Below are 12,614 nucleotides of genomic sequence, written 5' to 3'. Positions count from 1 at the left end.
ATCTTCTTCGTTGGCCTCCTTGTCTCGAGAGACAATGGGTAAGCACCTGGAGGTGGTCAGTGGTTTGTGAAGCAGCACCTGGAGTGGCTATAAAGGCCAATTCTAGAGTGATAGACTCTTCCACAGGTGCTGCAGATAAAATTGGTTGTCAGGGCTGTTACACAGTTGCCTCTCCCCTTGCGCTTCTGTCTTTTTTCCTGCCAACTGCGAAGTCTCTTCGACTCGCCGCATTTTAGCCCCACCTTTATGGCTGCCCGCCAGCTCTGGCGATCACTGGCAACTGACTCCCACGACTTGTGATCAATGTCACAGGACTTCATATCGCGTTTGCAGACGTCTTTTAAGCGGAGACATGGACGGCTGGTGGGTCTGATACCAGTGATGAGCTCGCTGTACAATGTGTCCTTGGGGATCCTGCCATCTTCCAGGTGGCTCACATGGCCAAGCCATCTCAAGTGCCACTGGCTCAGTAGGGTGTATATGCTGGGGATGTGTTGGAGATACAGTCCAGCCACCTGATGCCAAGGATTCTCCGGAGGCTGCGAAGATGGAATGGATTGAGACGTCGCTCTTGGCTGACATACGTTGTCCAGGCCTCGCTGCCGTAGAGCAAGTTACTGAAGACACAGGCTTGATACACTTGGACTTTTGTGTTCCGTGTCAGTGCGCCATTTTCCCACACTCTCTTGGCCATTCTGGACATAGCAGTGGAAGCCTTTCCCATGCACTTGTTCATTTCTGCATCGAGAGACAGGTTACTGGTGATAGTTGAGCCTAGGTAGGTGAACTCTTGAACCACTTCCAGAGCGTGGTCGCCGATATTGATGGATGGAGCATTTCTGACGTCCTGTCCCATGATGTTCTTTTTCTTGAGGCTGATGGTTGGGCCATATTCGTTGCAGGCAGCCGCAAACCTGTCAATGAGACTCTGCAGACACTCTTCAGTGTGAGATATTAATGCAGCATCGTCAGCAAAGAGGAGTTCCCTGATGAAGACTTTCCGTACTTTGGTCTTCGCTCTTAGACGGGCAACCTGCCACCTGATCTTGTGTGGGGGAAAATTCCTTCTTCTGAAGGGTTGAACGCATGTGAGAGCAGCAGGGAGAAGAAGATCCCAAACAATGTATGTGCGAGAACACAGCCCTGTTTCATGCCACTCAGGATAGGAAAGGGGTCTGATGAGGTGCCGTTATGCTAAATTGTGCCTTTCATATTGTCATGGAATGAGGTGATGATACTTAGTAGCTTTGGTGGACATCCAATCTTTTCTAGTAGTCTGAAGAGACCATGTCTGCTGACGAGGTCAAAGGCTTTGGTGAGATCTATGAAAGCAACGTAGAGGGGCATCTGTTGTTCACGGCATTTCTCCTGTAGCCGGTGAAGGGAGAACAGCATGTCAATGTTGGATCTCTCTGCTCGAACGCTACACTGTGCCTCAGGGTAGACACGCTCAGCCAGCTTCTGGAGCCCGTTTAAAGTGACTCGAGTGAAGATTTTCCCCACTATCCTGAACAGGGATATTCCACGGTAATTGTTGCAGTCACCACGGTCACCCTTGTTCTTATAGAGGGTGATGATATTGCCATCGCGCATGTCCTGTGGTACTGCTCCCTCGTCCCAGCACAGGCAAAGCAGTTCGCAGAGTGCTTGAAATATAGCAGGCTTGGTACTCTTGATTATTTCAGGGTAATGCTGTGCTTCCCAGGTGTTTTTCTGCTGGCTAGAGAATGAATGGCGTCACTGAGTTCCGATTTTGTTGGCTGTACGTCCAGCTCATCCATGACTGGCAGAGACTGGGCTGCATTGAGGGCGGTCTCAGTGACAACATTTTCCCTGGAGTACTGTTCTAGGTAGTGCTCCACCCAGCAGTCCATTTACTTCCGTTGGTCAGTGATTGTGTCCCCTGATTTAGATTTGAGGGGGACGATCTTCTTGATGTTTGGCCCAAAAGCTCTCTTAATGCCATCATACATTCCTCGGATGTTTCCGGTGTCAGAGGCCAGCTGAATATGACTGCATAGGTGTTGCCAGTAGTCATTTGCACAGTGCCTGGCTGTTCTTTGTGCAGCGCTTCTGGCTGCTTTCAGAGCTACGGATGTTAACTCGCTGGGGGCTTTCTTGTAGTTCAACAGTGCAATGCGCTTAGCGGCGATGACAGGTTCCAGCTCTTCAAAGTGTGATTGAAACCAGTCTGCATTCTGCTTCACACGTTTGCCATAGGTGATCATAGCTGAGTCATAGATGGCATCTCTGATGTGGGCCCACTTGGTCTCTGCATCCCCTGTAGGAGTGTTTTGAATGACTTTCTCAAGTGAATTTAGAAACTTACGTAACAGCTGTGGATAAGAAATTCTGCTCGTGTTGATGCGCGGTCGGCCCTTCCACTTGGAGTGATGCAGCTTCCTTCGTTTGAGTCTAACCTTGCTGCATACCACACACTGCACACCACACACATCCTTGTCCACTCAACACAGTATTAGACTGGCAGTAAAGTAAGCTTGTCTGCAGCTTGCTGTGAAATGGCATGAGACTGACATCTCTTGGTGTGAAATAGAACTGCAAGAGGGAAATTGATTGATCATAAAAAGCTCGGTGGGAATGTGAGATGTGAGGGGGATACCAGGGGACGGATTTTATTTGATTCACTCCCCCCGAGATTCCGGCCCTGCTCCAATTCTGGTCTTTTGAGCATCGCTGATTTTTATCGCTCCAACGCTGGCAGCTGTGACATCAGCTGTCCAGGCCCGAAGCCCGAGATTTCCCTCCCTGAACTCTCTGCCTCTCGACCTCTCTTCCCTCCTTTAAAACACTCATAGAAGCCTACTTCTGTGACCAAGCTTTTGGCCATCTTCTCTAATACGGTCTTGTGTGGCGTGGGATCCAAATTTGCTTTCCGACACTCCTGTGACGTGCCATGGAACGCTGTATTACGTTAAAGGTGCTCTATAAATTTACACACAAGTTGTTGTTGTTTTTGGTCTGGAATGTATTGCCTGAGAGGATGGTGGAAGGAGACTCAATCGTAAGGTTGAAAAGGGAATTTTGATAAATAGTTGAAAGGAAATGAAAGAGCTGCCACAGGCACGATGGGCCGCCCTCGTTGAAGATGTCGTCGTCGTCATCCTTCCTTCTACGTGAGATGATGGACTTGCAGCAAATCCATTGGTGATGGGATAATTTCCCATGGTGCACTTTGTCTGATAGCTGAAGAGGTCAATCTGTGAGAGGCAGGTTCTTCCACAAGTGCCACATATGAGGTGGGATTATCAGGTGTCACTGTTTTCCATGTTGGCACCTGCTGTCAAGCTGCTGCAGTCACTGATTGTCATGGTGACGCACACACCAGTCCAGGGGTAATATCACCATTTCCCTCTGTTGTTGGCCAGTGTCTCCCATGTGTGAAAATCGATGTTTCGGGCCTTCATGTCCTGCTTGCAGGCATCCTTGAAGTGGGATTTGGGCATCCAACTGGTCTTCTGTCTCCGGCTACCTCCCCATACAGAATACCCTTGGGAATGTGTTATCTTCCATCCTGCGAACGTGCCTGAGCCAGCAAAGTCACCTCTGCTTGACGAGTGTGAGCATACTCGGTAGATTTGCTTTTGAAAGCATTGTTACATTTGTGATTTTGTCCAGTGTTTAATTGCGCAGTGTCTCACTGTCATTTGCACAACTGCCTTGGCTAATTTCAAGTCATATAATGTTCTGGCTGCTGGTTTCATGTTGTGCATCAGGTCGGTTCTGCTTTTTGCTTCGATAACAGATGTCATCTCTGCTGAGTAGGTGGGGAAGAGACAGTTGCCCACCTCCTTCTGGAATGTGTCTTTGCAAAGCAGGTGTGGAAAGAGATGCAGTGGTTTTTGTCGAGGTTCATCCCAAGCAGCTCTGCATCACAGGAGTCTGTGCTCTATGGGCTGTTCCCAGGGACGCACACCGAGATAAACATTACCTGCTGCTGGAGGACCATCAATTCGGTGATAGACACTCTTTGGTCTGCCCTAAACTTGCTGGTCTTCCAGCGCAAAAAGTTGTCCACGACCAAGTGTTGCAGACTGGCACATTCCAAGGTCCAGGACTACGTGCTGAGGGACGCACTAAAGCTTGGGGCAGCTGCAGCAAAGGCTCAATGAGGAAAGACCATTGTGTGAGCTCCCCCCACCAAGCTGAACGGAGGGGCTGGATCCATGGGAAATCCCTCGAACTGTATCGGGAAAATTTCCGTGTGCTGTAAAATGTACATGGCATGAAAAATGAAATGGAAGGGTTGTGAGGCAACTCACTCCTGTATTGAAGGAAACTCACCTCCGTTTCATTGTTTGTATTTTTTGACTTGGTGCTGTTTGGAACTGTTTTGTCATGTATTTTTTCCAGATTTTTATGAATAAAGTATATTTTGGAAATAAAAAAAAAACCTCTACATATTGAGCTAAAAAGTTCTCCTGTATACATTTTAAGAACGCCACTCCATCTAAGCCCTTAACACGATGACTATCCCAATTAATGTTGAACATTGAGTTCAATAATTTCAGAGCATGACCGGACCCCCATTTTACTTTAATGTTTTGTTATTTTTTTCTTTTTTACATTTGTGACATTTTTTTTGTATGTTTATTTTTTTTCATCTTAGTTTGTTCAGTTTGCTTACCCACTGTTTTTTTCATGTTTATACTTGCTGCTGTTCAATTTTCAGTCCGTTAACACCCTATCTGTAGTAATGCTTTGTCTTTCAACACACCGTTGACATATTGTTTGCCTTTGCTCCATGACCTTCTGGTCAGCTATTCTGTGACCTTGTCCTATTTACACCTCCTTTGTTATCTCTTGCCCCACCCCACGCTTTACTTGCTTATAATCTTTTACATTTCTAATAATTGCCAGTTCTAAAGAAGGGTCACTGACCTGAAACGTTAACTCTGCTTCTCTCTCCACAGATGCTGCCAGACCTGCTGAGTATTTCCAGCATTTCTTGTTTTTATTTCAGATTTCCAGCATCTGCAGTATTTTGCTTTTATTTTATGTATAACCAGGGTGTACCTATAACCACGTGAAAGGTTTATTTGGAGCAGAATGATGTTTTTCATTAGAATAAATATTTGAAACCGTGAAGTGTAGCCCTTTATCCCCACAATAAAAACATGGCTCTTATTTTCTGGACTTAACGATTTTTAGGTTGGCGACCACAATGAGATGGTGAAGAACCACATTCTGTTCCGGAGCTGAGGGTTGCAGACCCCTGGTCTAAGCAGAATGAAGCAGTTTGAGAACTGAACCTGACTTCACAATGGACTACAAGGGGACGAAAGAGATCACGGTCAATAGTCCCTCCAAGCTATCAGACCATGAAAGCTCCCATGCAGGCTGCACATTTTTATTAAGGTTATTAAGATAAAGGTTCTTTCTCTTCAAAGGTGTTCAGAGGGCGAGAGAGAGACAGAGGGAAATGTCCCGACTCCAGAAAAGAACGCAAAATCTGCTCTGGCTGCAGTCAATGGGAGTCGAGGTCAAGGAGGACTTCCAAGAGGTGAAGAACCAGCAGGCCTCGCTCTTTGCCACGGAGGCCTCCAAGATCATCTTCCGGTCCAGAGTCCTCTCCATTGAGCAGGATGAGACGTGCTCACGTTTCTTCTTCCAAAATGTACACGGAGAGAGCTCTGTTATCAGCAGCTTGAAGGAACAGGATGGCTCAGTTACGTCTTCGCAATCCAACACAGCGACACAGTGGTTAGCACCTCAGCCTCACAGCTCCAGTGACCCGGGTTCAATTCTGGAGACTGCCTGTGTGGAGTTTGCAAGCTTTCCCTGTGTCTGCGTGGGTTTTCTCTGGGTGCTCCGGTTTCCTCCCACAAGCCAAAAGACTTGCAGGTAGGTAAATAAATTGGCCATTATAAATTGCCCCTAGTATAGGTAGGTGTAGGAAAATATAGGAACAGGTGAGGATATGGTAGGAATATGGGATTAGTACAAATGGGTGGCTGATGGTCGGCACAGACTCGGTGGGCCGAAGGGCCTGTTTCAGTGCTGTATCTCAAAAAAAAATTAAGGATCAGCAAATTCTTTTATGCTGGGCTGTAAGACGCGAAGCCCACAGACAGCACGGCTTCCCAGTTTTTCCTGTCATCTATCACAGAGGTCTTGGAAGACAGCATGAGGGAGAGACTGAACAAGCCGCTAACTCTGGACGAGCTAACAAAGGCCATCAGGTCCATCGAGACGAGTACATCTCCCGGAAGCGACGGCTTACCGGTTGAGTTGTATTCGGCCCTGTGGGACTGGGTCGGCCCAGACCTGCTGGAAGTATACTAGAGTATGCTCCTGGCCGGCAGCATGTCAGAATCCATGAGGAAAGGCATCATCACCCTCATCTACAAGCGGAAGGGGGTGAGGGCGGAAATCAGAAATTGGCGGCCCATCTCACTGCTTAATGTAGATTACAAGATTCTGTCCAAAGTCATCGCCAGTCGAGTCAAGTCTGCTCTGGAGTTGGTGATTCACCCTGATCAGACCTGTACTGTACTCAGCAGGAAGATCTCTGATAGTCTCACACTACTCAGGGATATGGACATCTGCCTCATCAGCTTGGACCAGGAGAAGATTTATGACGTGATATTGCACACATTCATGATGGACGTTCTCTCCAAAATGGGGTTTGGGGAGGGAATCTGCAATTGGTTCAAACTGCTTTACACAAACATCAGCAGTGCAGTCTCAATCAATGGGTGGGAATCATAAAGTTTCCTGATCCAATATGGAGTCAGACAGGGCTGTCCTCTCTCCCCTGTCTTGTCTGATTGCTGTATCGAACCTTTTGCAGAGTCCATTAGGAAGGATGCAGGCATAAGAGGGGTGACAATCCCAGTCAGTGGATTCACTCAGGTAAAAGCCTCCCTGTACATGGACAATGTCGCTGTCTTCTGCTCGGATCCACCATGCCCTCGCAGACAGATGAGCATCTGTGACCAGTTCGAACCAAAGTCAACTATGGCAAGAGTGAGGCCATGTTCTTTGGGAACCGGGCCGACCGATCCTTTGTCCCCTTCACCATCAGGTCAGACTACCTGAAGGTGCTGGGGATACGGTTCAGAAGGGCCGGGGCCTGCTCCAAAACCTGGAAGGAGCGAGTGGCCAGGGTGCACAATAAACTGAGTGTGTGCGAGCAGCGATCTCTCTCCATTGTGGGTAGGAAAATGGTCATCAGGTGCGAGGCACTCTCGTTGTTGCTGTACGTGGCGCAGGTCTGGCCCATACCCCACTCCTGCACTGTGGCAGTCACTCGAGCCATTTTCCGCTTTATCTGGAGATCTAAAATGGACCACGGCGGGAGGGACACGATGTTCAAACCTCTGGACAAGGGCAGGAAAAATGTACCCAACGTCGCCCTCATCCTGATGACCACCTTCGTGTGCAGCTGCACCAAGCTGTGTGCAGAGCCCCAGGACACAAACACCAAGTGTCACTATGTGCTGAGGTTTTATCTGTCCCCGGTGTTGCGAAGGATGGGTCTGGTCACATTGCCGCGGATTGCTTCATCCAGTTGGACTGTGCCATACCAGCTATCCTTCGTGGGAATGTTTCTGCGGGAAAACACCTTTGACCACCAATCCATCAGGCAGTGGTCTGCACGGAATGTCCTCAAGGCCCTACGGGAAAAGGAGATGGTGGATCCGGTCGGATGGTTCCCCGAGCAGACTGCCAAAGTCATTTGGCAGAATGCCTCATCACCAGAACTTTCAAACAAGCACCAAGATGTAGCTTGGCTGGTGGTAATAAGAGCCCTTCCTGTCAGATCCTTCCTGCATGCCCGAAGTCTCGCCCCCTCCACACGCGGCCCTCGAGGTGGCTGCGGTGGGGAAGAGACAGTTGCCCACCTCCTTCTGGAATGTGTCTTTGCAAAGCAGATGTGGAAAGAGATGCAGTGGTTTTTGTCGAGGTTCATCCCAAGCGGCTCTGCAACACAGGAGTCTGTGCTCTACGGGCTGTTCCCAGGGATACACACCGAGATAAACATCAACTGCTGCTGGAGGACCATCAATTTGGTGATAGACACTCTTTGGTCTGCCCAAAACCTGCTGGTCTTGCAGCGCAAAGAGTTGTCCATGACCGAGTTTTGCAGACTGGCACATTCCAAGGTCCAGGACTACTTGCTGAGGGACGCACTAAAGCTTGGGGTAGCCACTGCAAAGGCTCAATGGGGAAAGACCACTGTGCAAGGTCCCCCCGCCATAGTGAACTGAGCAGCTGGACCCATTGGAAACCCCTCGTGCTGTATATACCAGATATGGGCTTGCTGTAAAATGTCCATGTCAGGTAAAATGGAGTGGAAGGATTGTGAGGCAACTCACTCCTGTATTGAAGAAAACTAATTTCCTTTGCACTTTTTGGAATGTCAACTTGGTGCTGTTTTGAACTGTTGTATAATGCATTTTTTACAGATTTATATGAATAAAGCATATTTTTAGGAATAAAAACCTGGGGATTCATATGCATAGTTCTTTGAAGGTGGCAGGACACATTGAGAAAGTAGTTAGCAAAGCATATGGGTTCTTGGGCTTCATAAATAGAGGTACGGAGTACAAAAGTAGGGAAGTTATGCTGAACCTGTATAAATTTCTAGTTGGGCCACAACCAGAGAATTGCATCCAGTTCTAGTCAACACACTTTTGGAGGGATTTGAGTGTCCTTGAGAGGGTGGAGGAGATTTAACAGAATGGTTCCAGACATGAGGGATTTTAGCTGGAAGGTTAGGTTGGAGAAGCTGGGGTTGTTCTCCTAGCAGCAAAGGAGATTGAGGGGAGATTTGATAGTCATGTACAAGATTATAATAAATATGACAGGTTTAGATAACTTACAGGGCTATGGGGATAGAGCGGGGGAATGGGACTGAATGGATTGATTTACATGGGCTTGATGGGCAAAATGACTTCCGGTACTGTAGTGACTCCATGACTCAATGACTCTCTCTCCTTCTCTCTCTCTCTCTCTCTCTCTCTCTCTGTCTTTAGCTGGTCCTCTAACTTTCTATCGCACTCTCTCTCTCTTTTATTTTCACTCTCTCTCTCTCCATTGCACACATATTTGTCAATCACATGTCAAAGAAGGAAGCGTAATGAAGGAATGTCTGCGCCCTTGAAAATGTTTCCAGCAGAATAGTTAAATCTTTAAAGTTTCTGCAGGGAGTTTGACCTGAGATGGTGAGACACAAGGATGTGAGGTTATTAAAGTCTTCACCAAATGTAATAGGGAATAATTTTCTTCACTGGTGAACCCAAAGGAACAAATATGGCACAAGAATGAGAAAAGTCAGAGGATTGAGAAACATCCAATGGTTCTTCACATATACAAGTCAGCAGACCCACAGAAAAACAGTAGGTTGAGAGTTCAGATCCAGTGATAGACTGGACAAATATCGAGCCAGTGCTTTTTTCTTTATAAACCTGACATCTGTCCACTTGGCTATTGCACCTCGTCTCGATGTATCTGATAATACTGATACTATTTGTATTCCACAGTTGCTTTGAAATCACAGGCAATATAAATGGATTGGGAATGTCAATGGTCAGGAACCATTAATGGATTGGGAAAGTCAATGGACTGGAAAATATCAGTGGATTGGGAAATTCTATAGACTGAGTTATATCAATGGATTGGGACAGTTCAGTACATTGTGAAACATCAATGGATTAGGAAACAGGAATTAAAGGGACAGATGGAGTTCAACCTGGAAAAGTGTGAAGTGATTCATTTTGGAAGGTCGAATATGAATGCAGAATACAGGCTTAAAGACAGGATGCTTGGTAGTGTGGAGGAACAGAGGGATCTTGGGGTCCATGTCCATAGATCACTCAAAGTTGCCACCCAAGTTGATAGGGTTGTTAAGAAGGCGTATGGTGTGTTGGCTTTCATTAACAGTGGGATTGACTTTAAGAGCTGCGAGGTTATGCTGCAGCTCTATAAAGCCCTGGTTAGACCACACTTGGAATATTGTGTTCAGTTCTTGTCATCTCATTATCGGAAGGATGTGGAAGCTTTAGAAAGGGTGCAGAGGAGATTTACCAGGATGCTGCCTGGACTGGAGGGTATGTTTTACGAAGAAAGGTTGAGGGTGCTAGGGCTTTTCTCATTGGAACGAAGAAGGATGAGAGGTGACCTGATAGAGGGGTACAAGATGATGAGAGGCATAGATAGAGTGGATAGCCAGAGACTTTTTCCCAGGGCAGAAAGGGCTATCACCAGGGGGCATAATTTTAAGGTGATGGAGGAAGGTTTCAGGGAGATGTCAGAGGTAGGTTCTTTACACAGAGAGTGGTGGGTGCGTGGAATGCACTGCCAGCGGTGGTAGTAGAAGCAGATACATTAGGGACATTTCAGCGACTCTTGGATAGGTACATGGATGATCGTTGAATGAAGGGTATGTAGGTAGTTTGATCTTAGAGTAGGTTAAAGATTCGGCACAACATCGTGGGCCGACGGGCCTGTACTGTGCTGTACTGTTCTATGTTCTATGTTCCAGATGAAAGGATTGCATTAATCAATGGATTAGAACGTGGAGAGGCAGGAGAAAATGATGTCATTTTAAGTAGGGGGCCGGGGGTTAGTAAAAACAGACCAGGGCTATTTTACTCTCTATCTCACTCCTTTCTTCTATCTGGCTCATTATCACATCCTCTCTCTCTCAAAGCGGTGGGAATCACTGGAACCCACACTTGTTGCTCAGGTTGTTTGGTTCCGGGAAAATACAAGGTCCACATCAGATTGACAGGAAGGATAAATGTGATTCAGAGCCAATCATATTCCTTTTGGTGATGTGTGCTCAGCCTTGTTATATCAGCAAAGGCAGCAGGAAATGCAAATCCTGAAGAGTTTTGAAAGAGTGAAGAAGGAGAAAGTGTTGCCAGTGACAGAAGGGTCAGCAACCAGAGGAAACACATTTAAAATAATTGACAAAAGAATTCGAGTTGTGATGAGGAGATTGTTTTTTCAGCAGTGTGTTGTTCTGGTCTGGAATGCAATCCTGAAAGGTCAGTGGAAGCAGATTCAATGTTAACTCGAAATGGAATTGGATATATACCTGACATGGAAAATATAACAGGGCAATGGGGGAAAGGACAGGAGTGCGGGATGTGGGATTAATAGAATAGCTCTGTCAAATATCAAGCAAATGCACAGTAATAAGGTTCAGTGCTTGGACCTCAGTTATTTTCACTTGATCAATGGCAGAGAAGGCTCAAGGGACCATGTGGCGACTCCTCATGTTCTTCCCAGTGTCCAGGATAAAGTCGAACATGACACTTATTTCCAGATGGCCGAAACAAATGCAACAGACATCTTTTCTGGAAACATCACATTTAAAGTTAGAAACTAATCATAAAGCACGAACAGGGATTGAACCTATGATCTTCAGTTTACGAGACTGACGCCTTACCACTTGGCCACCATGCCTTTTGTTAATAGACACCTGAGGCTCCAGAGGAGGATGTGTGATTCTTTTTCAATTTGGTTGAAACAGCATCGAGAAACATGCACAGAAATAAAGAGGGATTGCGGAATGGGGAACAGATCAACCTCATTTCCATCATCAGCATCATGAAATCTTCATTCAGACGTTCCATTCCCATCCTCAGCTTTTCTCACATCTGTACAATAATATAAGAGTGGACATTGGGTTGTTACTGGGCAGATAATTTAAATAGACTATGTGCATCATCACAGGAAGTGATGTAATATAATCTGAACGGCACCTCATGGAGAGTTGCAGATGAAACCTTCAATGCAAGATGTGTGGAGTAAACTCAGGTAATTTTAACCGTCAGATTCTTATAAATTGTGTACTAAGCCTTGACAGATATCAGAATATTATATGGGGGCCACAGTAAACCAAACCGATGATGGAGAAATCTTTGCCTGTACCTTTGAAAAGGTCACTGGACTGAACCAAGCCGAGGCGTGGCCGAGATAGTTCCAGAGGTTTGCAAGGTATCGTACTGCATCGGGTCTCGTGCAGAAGCCAGACATGGAGTAGGTCAGTACGCTATTGTCTGCAATGAAGGGAGTGTGTAGGCTACGTGTGAAGACGTTATTAAGGCACTCAAGACCTATTTTAATTGAGGAAATAAATGTCATCGTGGAGCCAAAGTTAAAACGCTGCATTTGCTGACAACGCAACCACCAGGTGATGCTGGACTAGCACATGCACAAAGGCAGCCTCTTCCACTGAAACGTCACTGTCTGTGACATTCAGGCAGCCGCCAGGATTAAAGATGGAGCTACTCAATTTATCACAGAAAACAACTTCGACCCAAAAATCCCCTCAAAGGTTGCCATCGCCGCCTCCGTCCCACCCCCAACAGTCCCCCGCTACCTCTTGCGCATTCGCCAATAATACAGCACCAAGTCATCTTAATTCACCTAAAGTGAATTACTTTCGGAGCAGTGACTGTCATTTCATAAGCAAATATGGCACATATCTACACAATGGACATGTTTTGGTTGATACTCGGAGAACGTTGCGCTATTTGAAGTCTCATTAGAAGGACAGCACCTCTGACAGTGCAGCACACCCTCTGTAATTCAGTGAGGTTTCATAGAGTCATAGAGTTATACAGCACAGAAACAGGCCC

General features: G+C 46.6%; 1 non-coding gene across 1 annotated transcript; it reads right to left on the bottom strand.

Annotated features, from left to right (window-relative positions):
* Positions 1-11,364: 11,364 nt before the first annotated feature.
* On the bottom strand, positions 11,365-11,436 carry trnat-cgu (transfer RNA threonine (anticodon CGU)). The gene has a single exon. It is a non-coding gene; the product is annotated as a tRNA-Thr (tRNA).
* Between the last annotated feature and the right edge of the window lie 1,178 nt (positions 11,437-12,614).

The sequence above is a fragment of the Heterodontus francisci genome, unplaced genomic scaffold (assembly GCF_036365525.1).
Source record: "Heterodontus francisci isolate sHetFra1 unplaced genomic scaffold, sHetFra1.hap1 HAP1_SCAFFOLD_88, whole genome shotgun sequence".
Taxonomy (NCBI): Eukaryota; Metazoa; Chordata; class Chondrichthyes; order Heterodontiformes; family Heterodontidae; genus Heterodontus; species Heterodontus francisci.
Note: the sequence above shows the minus strand (reverse complement) of the source record. Positions and strands in the feature narration are given on the sequence as shown.